At 32.5% G+C, this 11,743-nt stretch overlaps 1 long non-coding RNA gene and 1 other non-coding gene across 2 annotated transcripts; one reads left to right on the top strand and one right to left on the bottom strand.

Moving 5' to 3' along the window:
* Positions 1–8,371: 8,371 nt before the first annotated feature.
* On the bottom strand, positions 8,372–10,592 carry LOC102629068 (uncharacterized). The gene is made up of 3 exons (XR_008050811.1): positions 10,082–10,592; positions 9,698–9,987; positions 8,372–8,567 (listed from the first exon to the last, which is right to left on the bottom strand). It is a non-coding gene; the product is annotated as an uncharacterized LOC102629068 (long non-coding RNA).
* A 743-nt stretch (positions 10,593–11,335) lies between these two features.
* Positions 11,336–11,442, top strand: LOC112497811 (small nucleolar RNA R71). Its single transcript, XR_003064792.2, has one exon. It is a non-coding gene; the product is annotated as a small nucleolar RNA R71 (small nucleolar RNA).
* Positions 11,443–11,743: the final 301 nt, after the last annotated feature.

The following is an 11,743-nucleotide window of genomic DNA, read 5'->3' as shown; positions in this document are numbered from 1 at the left end:
CAAGTAAGAGGCAATAGTCGTTGCTGGAGCACCATGTTGTAGCACCATTACCGTAGCAATCTTGGAGCATTGACAAAGAAGATTTGGCACGCTATAACTTAAAGATTGCGATCTAGAGTTTCCAAAAATGGAAGATGCGTGCCCTAGACTTCCGGTTGCCCTAATTCTAAAATATAAAATGAGCACACTTGCAAAGGAAAAGAGAGTCGTCACCCAAGGGAAAAACCGCAAACAAAAACACAAGGAAACATAAATCAAGAGAGAGTTTGAAGGCTATCATAAAGGAGAAATCGTAGAGATTAATTAGAATCAATTCTTCTTAATTAGAAATCAATTCTTTTTATTTTTTTCTTGTTTCTGCTTATTCATGGGGATGTATTTTATGGCTGAAACTCTTTTATTTATTTTTTTTATCGCAAATCATGAACTGAATTTAATTGTAGTTGAGTGATAAATAATCTTAATAGATGTCTGACCAATATACACTCGTTGTTTTGTGTTTGCTATAGCATTTTGTCTTAATTGTATTTATTTTATTCTCTATTTCAGCTGACCACTCATTTCGGGATACTAGCTAAAAAAGGGCCTAAAAACTGTCTGACTTAATGGATCTTATTAAGACAATACTTGGTTTTAGATTTGGTTTCCTAAGTTTAGTAATCTCAATATGAATAAGGTCATACTTGATGTAAAATTAGTGATGAACTAGACATAGGGATTCACTTTGTAGGGTAAATGGAACCTAGATCGTTTAATGTTGTATTTAATGTTGGCATAACAATTGGGCACTATTAAGTTGCATTAGATATAAGATATCCAACAGGCGACAACTAAGGATGCATGAGAGATTATACTTAGTGTTGTAATAGATGTTGTAGCAACGGTACTGTAGTTGAAAAATAGTCAATGTCATTAAGTGAGTTTATCCACCCAACTACTCCATTCCCATTGGTTTTATCCTTATGTTTGACGTGAGAATTTTCTTTACTGCATTTTTATTTATTTTATTTTTATTAGTGTATTAGTTTTATTAGTTGCTTTATTTTTATTAAAACAAAATTGTACTATTTAAGTTGTTGTAGCAAATTTGATAACATCAATTCCTGTGGAGACAATCTGAATATTCCTTAGTATATTATTTGTTGTGTACACTTGCACATTGACACCCGTAGTATTAGAGATTGCACACACTAGCAGGGGAGGAGCTAAAGCAGAAATTCCCACTAACAGAACAATAATAACCCCAGAGGAAGATCTAAGTCCCAGAGGAGAAACCTCAAGTGTTTTCATTGTCAAAAAATAGGTCACATTAAAATGGAGTGTAGATTGTGGAAAAGAGAATAAGAGAAAGAAAAAGACGATGGTCAGAAAAATGACAAAGAGAATACTACAACCATAATTGATGTGATTTGGATATTATTTATAATGAGAGCTCTGTAAATCTCTCTTGCCATACCAGTGATTGGGTGATTGATTCGGGTGTTTCATTTCGTGTTACTGCACATCATGATTACTTCACATTCTATGTTAATGGTGATTATGACCATGTTCGGATAGGAAATGAGGGAGCATCCAAGATTGAGGGTACAAGAGATAGTTGCTTGGAAACCAGCATTGGCTGTAAATTGTTGCTTAAAGATGTCAAACATGTATCAAATATTCATCTTAATTTGACCTTTACAGGTAAATTTGATGATGATGGTTATACTAACCAATTTGATGAAGGAAAATGGAAGCTCACCAAAGGCTCCCTGGTGTAAGTTAAGAGAAAGAAAGTAAACATTTTCTATGTGATAGAAGCCAAGATCAAGAAAGAATATGTGAAGATAGCTGTAAAAGATACTAACATTGGGACATGGCATAAAAAGGTTGGTCACATTAGTGAGAAAATGTTAGAAATTCTTGCCAGAAAAAGATTTCTACCCAGCTTCGCAGGTATGTCCCTCAAGGCTTGTGTTCATTACTTAGTTGGAAATACACACATAGTAGCTTTTAAAAGTTTTTCTCCATTTAAAAAATCACAAATTTATGATTTGATTCACATTGATATTTGCACGATGCAAAGTAGATCAATAGAAAGTGTGCTTTATTTTGTGACTTTTATTGATGACTGTTTTAAAAAAATATGGGTTTTTTATTTGAAATCTAAAGACCAGGTGCTTGATACGTTTAAGTTTTTCCATACTTATGTTAAAAGAGAGACAAGAAGGAAATTAAAATGTGTCAGGACAGATAATGGTGGTGAGTATAGAGGTTTATTTGAGCAGTATTATAGATCCCATGGCAATCAGACTTGAAAAGATCGTACCAAAGATCTCGCAGCAGAATGGTGTTATAGAAAGGATTAATAGAACAATTGAAGAGAGGGTCAGGTACATATTTTCTGATGCCAAGCTTCCCAAATCTTTTTGGTCAGAGGCTATAAGTACAGTAGTTGACTTGATTAACCTTTCTCCTTCAGCTCAATTAGATGACGATGTACCTGAGAGAGTTTAGATCGAAAAAGATGTTTTTTATAAATACTTAAGAGTGTTTGGTTGCAAAGCATATGTTCACATTTCTAAGGATGAAAGATCGACGCTTGATGATAAAGCTAAGGAATGCATTTTCTTAGGCTATAGGCATGAAGAATTTGGGTATAGATTATGGGATCCAATGGCAAGAAAACTTATCAGAATTGGAGATATTGTGTTTATTGAAGATTAAATAGTTTGTGATGTAGAGAAGAATGATGAATCTCAGTCATCTCTAGAGATTCCTATTATTCCAACTTCAGTTTCTCCGCATGTAGTTCATGATGATCATAGGGAAGGTAGAGAAGATAATAATGATAGTCCAGTAGAACTAGTTGAGCCAAAATTGAGAAGATACACTAGAGAACGACGCCCTTTTACTAGATATCCTCGACATGAGTATGTGATGCTTACAAATGGAGGGGAGCCAGAATGTTTTGAAGAAGCCATGTCTAACTAACATAAAAATGAGTGGGTAAAAGCCATGCAAAAGAAGATGAAATCCTTGAATGAGAACAACATTTATGACTTAGTGAAGGTGCCTAAGAGAAAGAGGGCACTGAAGAACAAATAGGTTCACAGGTTGAAGACTAAAAATAACTCACAACAGCAATAGAAGGCTAGATTGGTTGTAAAGGGATTTGGTTAGAAGAAAGGTTTTGATTTTGAAGAAATATTTTCTCCTGTAGTGAAGATGTCTTCTATCTGAGTTGTTCTGGGATTAACAGCTAGCTTGAACTTAAAGAATGAATAGCTTAATGTAAAGACAGCTTTCTTACATGTTGATTTAGAGGAAGAAATATACATGGAGCAACCTGAAGGATTTAATGTCAAAGGCGAAGAAAAATTTATTTGCAAATTGAAGAAAAGTTTGTATGGGCTGAAACAAGCGTCAAGACAATGGTACAAAAAGTTTGATTCTTTCATAGAGAATCATTATTTCACAAGACTATGTGCGACCATTTTTTTCGTGAAGAAGTTTGGTGATAATGATTTTATTATTCTTTGCTTTATGTGGATGACATGCTGATTGTTAGTCAGGATGCTAATAGGATTGACAATATGAAGAGAGAGCTTAGCAAGTCTTTTGCATTGAAGGACTTGAGACCATTGAAACAAATTCTTGGCATGAAGATTTTCTGCGATAGAAAAGTTGGGAAATTATGGTTATCTCAAAAAGCATATATTTAAAGAGTTCTTAAAAGATTACAATAGTCCAAGTGTCATTTATTTGGCAAACAATTCGACATACCATTCAAAACCTAAGTATATTGATGTGAGGTATCATTGGATATGAGACGTGCTTGAGAAGAAATAGTTGCATCTTGAGAAGATTCACGCAATGGAGAATGGTCATATATGATGACAAAGCCATTACCAAGGAAAAATTGAAAAATTGTATGCAAAAAGCCGGCTTGGTGGTACCCCTCATATGATCTAAAGGGGGAATTTGTTGGGTCTATCTCAATGTGGTGGCCCAAGCCCAAGTTCCATTAATCTAGGCATTTAAGTAATTAAAAGAAACAAGTTAGGGTTATTTAAAAATTGCCATGAAATTTTGCTATATAAAGAACAAAAGCAAGTAGCAGCCCTAATTACGAAATCGCAAAAGACGAGTAGGAAAAGACAAAAGAGAGAAGAAGACAATGGTTGGCTATTATAATTTAGGGACAAGATTTTTAATTTTTAATTAGACGATCAGAAGACAAAATTAACTTTGATTTCTCCCAAATTTGAAAAGTAAGTTCCAAGCATTGCCCTCTACTATTTTATTGATCTTGATTTTATTTTATCCTCTCGTTGAATATTATTTAAGATACCCACTTGTTGGAGAGATAATTATTAGACTGTTATTGTAAATCAAGAATACTGAGATTTTTGATATTGTTAGCCTCTAGTAATATCTAGAGAAGAATTTGTGCTATAATTTCATTAATATATTAGAAGATTATATGGGAATACGCCCTTATAGTTTTTTCCACTTAGGATTTTTCACATAAAAATCTGTGTCTTTTGTGGTTGATTTTTGCTTTGGATTTTGTTAGTTTATTTTTCTGCCTATTTAGTTATGGTACACATCCTATTTTAATCACACAAAGAAAGAAATTATTTTATTTCTACTTAATTTATAACTGCTTGTGGTAGTCTCTTTCCCAACACATTTTACCTAAAAATTGGACAAAAGTAGATGCAACGAAAAGATTGATCAGGATAAATGTGGTCGTAGCAATATCCACGGTCGTAGCAATATCCATGGTCATCATCTTTAGAACATCCGGGTAATTCATTTTCACAATCTTTTTGACATTGTTGAACAGTGCAGCAAGTTTGCATGATTTTCTAGGTGGATTTGCTTCACAATTATAGTGGCATTTACAGCTATGACTAACGTCACAATTCCCTGAGCCATTTCTATATTTTGATTCACACTTTGTCTTACAAGCACCTTGACAAAAATTTGGCCCAAAATCTTAAATACATAATTTCCCTTTATTTACTGGCAGCAATTTGGTGTCTGCTATGAGAACAAGATTAACACAGAGAAGACCTTGGTTATTGTATATGTTGAAAAATTGAGTATTCGTTAGTTCATGTTTTTGACACAAGTTCAAGTTTTTATTTTTTATTTTTTTTGGCTGCACTTAAACTCTGTTATTGAATCTATTGACCGAAAATGTCTTAATTTTACCCATTTCTTCGTTTATTTCAAGTTTTTCAATTTTAGATGCATGAATTTTTTATTTTTTTTCAAAAACTCAACCATTATAGTTGTGACACCAAAAACATTTATGTCTATTTAATCAAGCAATTATTACTGCGTCAATATTTTTGTACCCTATTCATGTCTATATACAATTACAAATTCTCAGTAGACCATGTCCATTGGTTATTTTCACATAGATTGTACATCCATGTAGACAGCCTCCCCAAGGAAATCATATTATAGCAGGCCCTGTCCATGCTTTCACACGGCCTACTCAAGGAAACAATAAAATTTTTGTCTATTTCCAACACTTGTATGCTGCCTGAAATTTGTAAAAATGTTTGCATTCCACATCAAATGGGCTGTACAAAACAGCCCACGTTTCAAATTTAATTACCTGTAGCTAGATTTGGGTCTGGGCTTGAAAATTAACCAAATGGGAACCATCAAACCAGCAACCTTCCAACCAAGAGATAAAACAAAAACTGCAAACAAACCAAGAAACTTGCAAGCTTCTTAAGTCATATTGTACTAATTGCGAGCTTCTCAACTACTGTTGTTACTGAGAAGGTTTGTATCAACAAATATGAGTGTGCCACAGAACGAACTGAGGTAAATTTTCAATAAGGGTTTATGTTCTAAAGCAACTAAGAAACTTGCAGTGGAAGTAATGTGCAGCTGCAAATTTGTCTGTACAAAACATCAAGTTTCTACTCCTTGTCTACATATAATAACCCAAAAGCGAAATGGAAAAATTGCATTTTGTTTAAATAATAGTTAACGAGCATTTTGTTTTAGGATTTATTTAATTTATATAGCTTTTATAAAGAGGAAAGAATCCCCAAAGATTGCACTGTCCTTTAATTTTAGGAATTGACACCAAAATTAAAAAAAAAAATTAGATGACAGAGAAAAATGTTTGACATTATTAGTACTTGCATGCGTGTTAGGAGTAATATATAATATTTTCTCAAATTATATTAATGCCCTTAACAGTAAAATCAATTGGAGTTATCTTACTAATAAAAACTTTTACTACGTTAGAGTGTCCAAACCATAGCAAATAGCCCCAGCCAATTTGATATGCTTCATAGTTTATTATTAGAAAACTAAAACAAAAGTGAAATAAAAACATACTTGTTCCTTTATTCTACCTAAAATTTGTTTTCCTGTGAACAATTTTTTTTTTTTCATCAAGCCATGTTATTTCATGTTTGTCACTTACTCCGACATTTTGGGACTCATAGAAGTCTCCGATGTGTCGGGCACCTTTGGAAACTCCCAAGGACAAAAGTGTACTACCACTTGAAATAAATCAGTATATATGACACGACTTAAAAATAATTTTTAACTTTCAAGTATAAGAGTGTCTTGTTGTATTATAGTTCAGTGAGTTCGAAGTCGATCCACAGAGAAAAGATTTAATTTGTTTATTTTTTTATCTAAAAATTAAATATAAACAACTTAATTTAAATAAAACTATGAAATTGAATTAGTTAGGGTTGTGGATCCACTCTTAACAGCAAATAAAACTTAATAAATTCTTTTTGCCATTTTTTTAGATTTATTGCTCAAAAGATTAATTATATAAATTATTATTATTATTATTCCTTTAATTTTATGATGGATTAAGTATTTATTGTGCCAAAATTTAATTTGTCTTCAATAAGTTAAAATGCTATTTTACATACGTTATATTAAGATATTAAGAATTTATTATGCCAAACTCCTTTTTTGTCTACAATAAATCAAAATTTCAAAATATAAAATATGTATAAAATTAAATAGAAAATAATTTAATTTATAAAATTAAAAATAGAATTTAATTAAATCATATTTATTTCCTAAGAGTTTCACCTTACTCTAACTATTATTATTTAGTTAAGAATAATCGAGATAAAAGTAATTATTAAAATTAAATTACTCATAATTAAAATGAATAAAAACAATTAAAATTGAAAATAAAACTAAATTTATTTATAAAAATAATTACACAAAAAATTAAAAATACACCTGAAAAATAAGATTACAAGGCAATTGAGAGAAATTGAGAAGAAGATAGATGTAGAGAGATAATTAAAAATATAAAAATGAGGCTCTATTTATAGAAAAATAAATTCATAATCTACTGTTTTGCAGTTTATCATAAGCTTCATGCATGCGCTCCTCCCAACCATTAGATCAAGATCCAACGGCTGGTCAAACTTCAAAAGTGAACATCACATGTGGCATCATTTGACTTGTCTGATTTGACCAAAGAACGGTTGAGATTTGCAGGGTTAATGGGTGGATCGGGTTGACCCAAATACAAAAATTCGGATCCTACAATCTGCTTCAATAACCATTGCCACATGGCACAATCATGGCCATTTAATCATGAACGGTTGAAATTTAGTCCAAATTACCAGCTATCCCATGCACTCATATCTATTGTAAACTCATTTTACCATTCAATTAGTGCTTGGTCAATAAGAAAACAAGTCTAATTTTAAGCCGATCTTGACTCATCTTACAGTTTTTGGACCTTCGGAATCCAAATTTGACATCTGTTTATCTATTTGGAGCCTCGAATTACGTGAAATTAATATTTTATCTAATAAACACACAAAAATACATAAAATTAGATTTATTTAAAACATAATTAATAATTCGTAATATATTAAATAAACATAAATATAAATTATAACATAAGCACAAAATAACATTATTATCACTTTGATAATTAAAAAATTGTTAATACTAATCAATATACAGTGTATGAGAACATATATATTAGCATTATTGAATTGCATTAAAGAAGTCGTTAATTATAACAGAAGAATAAAGTTGACAATTACCTTTAGCCCTACGTTCATCCTTGGCAAACACGAAAGCCACCATATCATAGCTCCATCCATTCCACACAAAACAAAAATCAATCCTAGAATCACCTGCAATGATAGTGTCCTGTGGAAGACCACTGTCTGTAACATACAAAATAAGTTTAAGGGCATTGACTCTAAAGATAACTTATCCATTAATAGAAAATCAAGCGGAAATATTAAATGGCATGAAGAATTTGTCAACTTTTTCCTATTCAGTGTGAATAAGATACGATTCAATTTAAGTACAATAACAAGAACAAAGGTCTCAAACTAAGTTACTCACCCAACCTATCCAGAATATTAGCTCTCTACTGAGAAATTAAATGGGAAAAAAAGGACAAAGTGGCAAAACATTAATGAGCTTACCCCAAATATCAGAATAAGTAGTGGCGATGGAGAGAAGCCTCGAACTTCTACCAAGAAGTTATCAAGCACAATACTTCGCTGATTCATGTCTTCGTTAGCCTGATTCATGTCTTCATTCGCCTAATTCATGTCAATGAAAATCAAAGTTAGTTAAAAGAATCGGGTGATGATAAAATGCTTCATATTTTTGTATAAAGTGACTAAACAAAGCCCGAAGTTTTACATTATAAGACAAAGTGTCAGAATATATATAATTTAGCCAAGTACAGAATTGCATAAGCAAAATTCATATTATTAAATTTGACATGTTTGACCAAGATGTAATTTTCCTGGATTATGCTTTTGCTTAAGTATACTAAAAGAGTTTTCTTGTTATTCTGCATACAAAGAGTTCAACAAAAATACTGAGGGAATTACAACATATCAAGTTCAACCAACATTCATTCATAAAATCAGAGGCTAGAATTAATTTAGCTAAATTGTAACTCAAGAGACAAACTTTTGCCGAAACAACATTGAAGGCTCTTGACAAGTTACATTTAAGGCTCAAAAATTTCCATCCAAGCACGTGAAAAAGGACTCAAGCAATGCAAGAAAAAAAATCTATGACAAGAAAAGAAGTTACATTACTTGGACTACAACTTCAGTAAAGCCAGCTGCTGAAAACGGAGCTGAAGACTTCAGTTAATGGACATAAGTCTTTCTGATAAAAGAGCTAGGATCTAGCTTAATAAAATGAGCATTAGCTTTAATTGCAGTCTCTAAATGCTGATGTAGTTACTTTGATTCTCAACTTCTTGATGATATCTACTTTGTAGAGAATATTCTATATTATCACTACCCTTTGGCTAAGAAGTCAACTAAACTAATGATCCTAAGGAGATATTTTCCAGCTACTGTCTTGGCCCTAATCATAATCCCTGGTGGCCTGTTTCTAGGAAATTTGACCACAACCAACTCACACTTCTACAACTTCTAATAAACCAAACCTTTCATACAAAACCACAGTAATACAAATGAATGCAAACTAGTTCAATACTTTATTATATACTTATTACATTGTTGGTTTGTTGGTCAACTCACTTAATCCATACTTTACTCTTAGACTAAACCTTAAGATTCGTTATATGTAGAGTGTCCGAAACATGTTACATGCTCTGGATGGTAAATAGAGAAACTCAAAAGCATATGATTGGCTAAAATAAAACAAGGATGCAATAAAGATACTAGACTAGAAGGAAATTTATTACCTTCCGCATTAAAACCCTCTTTACTGGAAACGTGTTTACCTTTACTCCTGGCAAAAAAAAGATGCACAACCCAATGTAAGAATCATTATGCTGAGTATTTGTAAATTTTACATGTAATTACATAGAAAACTATTGACCCTGTAGAATCGAAAAAAGAAAAAAAATTGAAAAAAAAAGTTAAAAAAAAAAATTCAAACCTCTTGTTACACATCTAAAGCTTCTCTAGTTCCCATTGTACCAGCTAACAAAGTGACAATAACATTTGCCCTTGATCCAAAAATCTCCTTGAGCTGCCACATTAATAACTAAAATTAAAAAACTAAAAAGGGATAGACTAAAATGTATTCACAATCAATTGTCCATACCACAACGAGAGTGTCTTACAGATTAAAGGTTTTGTCAACCTAGCAGAGAATAAAATCTGCTTTCAAAGGCTTCCTTAGTAATTCATCAATAACATCCTTTAATGCTGTCTGTTATTAAAAATAAAAATAAAAATAAAATCAGATGCAAAATTATATAGTTCAAGCCAGCAGTTGATGATTAAAATCTTAAAGAAGAAAAATTGTGTCGGTTTGTTTTGAAGCGAAGGCCAGCCGAATCACAAGACCCATTTCAAACTGCGGTGCTGCATCAGGTTGTGCAGATTACTTCTCTTTTACCATGTTTTGGGTTGGTGATGCAGCATCGTTATCTATAAGTGTTGGATCATCATTTTCTGTAAATGTTGTAACTTGGATGTTCTTACTAGCATGTTGTGAAGTAGAGGATTGTGGTTCTTCTTCAATTTGAGTTTCTCTTTGGATTGAAGTGAATTCAACTCTTCTTTTTGGTACACTAACTGGACTATAACCATCCTTTCTAGATCTCTAGTAAATCACTTTGCAGTGCTCTTTCCCTTCTATTTTTGGATCCACTATGTTGCTGGGCATACTACCCTAAGGTATGTTGCTTAATGTTGTAGTAGGCTATCCAAATTGATTTTCTAGATTTCTCAAAGATATAGCATGTCTTTGGACAACTGCTTCATTCTTCACAATATAATACTTAATCAAAGTTTCAAGGGAGCTGAGTTGATCATTGTTGATGCTTCTTTGCCCTTGATTTTGCTGATAGAATTCAGGTGCTGAGCAGGTCTGTTCTATCCATTGGATGTTGCAGCAGGCTGATTCTGATTACTCCATGAAAAGTTAGGGTGTTGTCTCCATCTAGGGTTGTAAGTGTTTGAATATGGATTGTTCTGATTTTGTCTATTGAAGCTACCCACATAATTGACTAAAGCTGGATTTCTAGGAAAATTGTCAAATAAATGCCTTTTTCCACAATAAACACAAGACGCATTAGAATTTTGGTTAACAGTTACTAGAGCAGTAGTCATAGCGCCTTTACCAAAATTGTTAAAGTTACTTGGGCTGATAATTCTATCAAGGCATCTACATTATGAACTCCTGCTGCTCCTCTTGTTGCAACTTGTCTAGTTAATGGCCACTGATAATTATTATTAGCTATCCTTTCCAAAATTTCATAAGCTTCATTATAAGATTTAGACAACAAGGCCCAATTTGCTGAAGCGTCCACCATTATCTAGTGTTTGGGTTGAGACCATTATAGAAAGTTTCCAACTGTATGCAGCACAAAATACCATGATGAAGACATCTCCTGCATAACTCCTTAAATCTTTCTTATGCATCATACAAACTCTCATCTTCAAGTTGATGGAAAGATGTGATCTCATTCCTCAATTTTGCATTCTTGGTCAGTGGGAAGTATTTCATCCAGAATTTATCAGCCAAGTCATTCTATGTAGTGATGGAATCAGGTGATAAAGAATTCCACCATATGCTTGCTTGATCTCTCAAAGAAAACAGGAAAAGTCTGAGTCTCAATGCTTCATTCGTTGCTCCAACAATTTTAAAGGCATCACTTACTGAATTGCCCCACTGTCTGCAATATCTAAAACATCATGGGTTTAAGCTCAAAATTGTCAGCTTGAACATCGGGTTTAACTATTTTAGGATGTATGCACATGAGGAGTCAACACTTCAT

The sequence above is a fragment of the Citrus sinensis genome, chromosome 8 (genome assembly GCF_022201045.2).
Source record: "Citrus sinensis cultivar Valencia sweet orange chromosome 8, DVS_A1.0, whole genome shotgun sequence".
Lineage (NCBI taxonomy): Eukaryota > Viridiplantae > Streptophyta > Magnoliopsida > Sapindales > Rutaceae > Citrus > Citrus sinensis.
This window is presented reverse-complemented; position numbering and strand designations above follow the sequence as displayed.